Here is a 3,327-nt window from a genome sequence, read left to right as displayed (position 1 = left end):
GGTAAATAATTTTGCAGTAACCATTATGATGTTGTGGCTGGTCAAGCAAATATTTGTGCTTGTTTCTGTATGATATAATTGTTCATATATCTATTAAAATACTGATATTCTGGTCTATAACTCCTCCCCGAACTTCCCTCTGCCCTGTATCTTGCCAATGTAGTTTTCAGTAAGAACTCCTTGCACACAGCGTGATTGCGAATCGCCGACAGCTCCAGATATTTAGCATGCCAAATATTTTGCGGGTGTCGGCGATTTCCCTCAGATCGCTTCTTTGATAGTCACTCGCGTGAACGAGCACCAATTTGCCTCCGATTCCGGGCATTTGTCGGCGATTTCGTAAAACCTGTCGGCAAGTGAAAAATCAGGGATTTTTAAACTGCATTCACTTGATAACATCTGGTTGTGACCTTTAAGTAACTTAATTAGAATTTCCTTTAGGATTTCCACTGTGGTTGGATGCATTGATTACACACATTCTCACCATCGCACCTTCCGAAAATGAAGCGGATTACTGTATGGAATGGAAGGATGCCAGATGGAAGGGTAGTGCAAGATATACGCCGTAACCACCACCATAGCTGTTAAATAAACAAATTATTCACAGTTTATTTGGTCATCTTTATGTTCTACAAATACAAGAGCAACAAATTTTTTTCCCTGTTGTAGAAAAACTCCTTCAGGATTGGTGCAGCTACTACTGCAGCTCCGAAATTGCCTTCTGCTACTCTGAAGGAAATGGGACGGTGGTCATCATCAGCCTACGAAGGTTATATTAGACCTAATGCTAAAGACATTCTAAATGCCCCAAAACTGATAAGCTCTTGAATTTCTAATCTATTGCAGGTGCTGTGTTTTGACTGAGGAGGGGTTTTTCTTCTTTACCATGTATTGTCAGTGTCAACAACTATCGTGGTCCATTAAACAATTATTGCGGCAAAACTCGTGTTCTTAAGCTTGCGCTATACGTCTGCTACTTAGATTAAGCCGGTCGGCACGGTAGCCGAGGCACACAAAGCTAGTACACTGCCAAAACCAAACTTAATTACATGCACATTCATATTCTAATTGTGTTTTTATCTCTGAGAGTTGTCATGACTGAAATGCAGTAATTCTCTCTCTGTGTGTGTGTTTTCTTTAATTCCAATAAATTTGGTTCATTTTAAGCCAGCAATAGTAATTTTCAAACAACCCAGCATGTTGGGTCAAACATTTGAGGCAAACCAGCTGGGTTTGTCCATATTTGACCCAGCGCTGGGTTGGCAAAATAACCCAGATTGGGTTGTTTAAGTATTTTTAGAGTGCAGTTATGCCAAAAGAGTATGCTGTCATATTTGATGCCATACCCCAGCAAATACAATTTGTAAGAGCTTATGGAAGTGATTCTGAGTCAATATATGTTTAATGCTCCTAGGGGATGTTGATATTCTTAAACAGTTGTACTAATAAATATAGGAATATTATAACCGGTGATACAGGTCAAAAGCTTATTGTGGACCAGTCTATTTAGAATTGAAATAAAGCTTGGCGTGTTTGTGAAATATACAGTGTAAATGATAAAGTAAAAGAGGCTATATTTAAAATGTTTCATGGTATATGCAGCTAAAAGTGTGTTAGAGAGATTTAATATGGATATTGATTATTCATGTGATTTGTTTGCTAAGTGGAAAAGGAGTTCATATTACCCATCTATTTTGAAACTGTCTACACAAGGATTTTTTTTTTTTGGGTGGATATGGAAAATTTCACATAAGAAAGTCAGGGTCCAAGCCAAATTTCATCCATTTTCTTCAGGAGACTTAAGGACTACTGCACCAGTTTGGAGAACATTGTTAATAAAAAAAGAGAACGAGACTTGTATTTTTTTTCCATGAATATACAGTTGTTGATTACTGAATAAATGGTTTGCACACTCTTGTACATTACTGTTGTATATTTTGTTCTGGTTAATAAAAACAAAGAAGAATTAGAAGAACCAGTGTACTGACTAAACATGCTACCTATCGGATTGCGCTACTGTTTTAAGGGTAAATTTAGGGTAAGTGTAGGTGCGGATGGGTAGGAGTAGGTATGGACATTAAAAAAGCCTCAAACCACATGAATAAGATCTTTTTATTGGAAGGTAGCACAATCTGAGCGGGTAGCACAAATCATCAGGACACTGGCACGCAACGCTTCGGTCTGTGCAGTGCTGCATGAAGTCGTAATCACGTGATGATGCGTGCAGTGCAGCTGGAGGGCAGGAAGTGATTTTTCTCCATAGAAATCACTAGCAGAAACTCCAAATGCCAATGTTTTGCGCTGTTTATGGATGCTTAAATTGGCCAAACTGAGAAACCACAAGGAGCTTTTATCGTGTACGAAAATGTGTTGTTCATAAGGGGGGAAAATTCAAGAAATTGATTGAAAAACGTGGCTTGTAAACCTGCGGTCGGGAGGAGCGAAACTGGATAATGCTCGTGCGTGCAGATGGTTAATATAAGATAATATATTAATAAAGAAATATATAAATAGATACAGGGTGACACTGTCAGAATTCACTGAATGCTAAATGCCACACATAGACACGATGCAAATAAGATATTGTTTGCAGATCTGAGAGCTTCTTATCACGGAATCGTGAGATTGAGATAAATTGAAGTGAGTGACAGCTTTTTAGTGATTAACGTTAGATGAAAGCGCTATTTGCTCGCTTTCTAGGCAGGCTATAATCGATTCAGAATTTAAATAAAAGTTGTTTTAGGTGCTGCTAACAGGACCAACATCCACATAACCTGTAACTTACATGCAGCACAGTTTCAGGAGTGACATAGCTATATCCCTCATATAAATACGGGATTCACTTTAGAAATAGCTTGTTTACAATCAGTTAGCTTAGCCTATATTCATCGCCTTAATGGCAGGCAAGTATTTCAATTTAGTTTAAAAATCGCTCCTCTTTATAACATAAGGATCACATCCTATGGGCTTACATTTCTGCCACAATTCTGCGTGCGAAAGATCATATTTTGAGTGCACAAAAGTGCATTTTGCACGTGCGCGATCTGAGTTTTGTGGAGAAAATGTTCGTTTCGCAAAGAAAAAAGTATTTCGAGCGAACGGAAATCAATTTTGCATTTAAAACACGTTTTTGGATGTGTGCAGACCGTCTCTTCTGCACGTGCAACGTTCCACTAGCTTGCTCACCTGATGCCCCCCCCTCTGTGCTCGCAAAATGCCAACAGCTCGCGTGCTCAACACAACCCAGCGTTACAATGTGCCATAATTCCAGCCAATCAGAGACCGAGGCTGCTAAATTCTGATTGGCTGCCTTGACAACCAGTCACA

At 39.0% G+C, this 3,327-nt stretch overlaps 1 long non-coding RNA gene across 1 annotated transcript; it reads left to right on the top strand.

Moving 5' to 3' along the window:
• Positions 1-481: 481 nt before the first annotated feature.
• Positions 482-933, top strand: LOC107572233 (uncharacterized). The gene is made up of 3 exons (XR_001607302.1): positions 482-546; positions 670-769; positions 847-933. It is a non-coding gene; the product is annotated as an uncharacterized lncRNA (long non-coding RNA).
• Positions 934-3,327: the final 2,394 nt, after the last annotated feature.

This window comes from Sinocyclocheilus grahami, unplaced genomic scaffold, assembly GCF_001515645.1.
Source record: "Sinocyclocheilus grahami isolate Dianchi unplaced genomic scaffold, SAMN03320097.WGS_v1.1 scaffold1720.1, whole genome shotgun sequence".
Lineage (NCBI taxonomy): Eukaryota > Metazoa > Chordata > Actinopteri > Cypriniformes > Cyprinidae > Sinocyclocheilus > Sinocyclocheilus grahami.
Note: the sequence above shows the minus strand (reverse complement) of the source record. Positions and strands in the feature narration are given on the sequence as shown.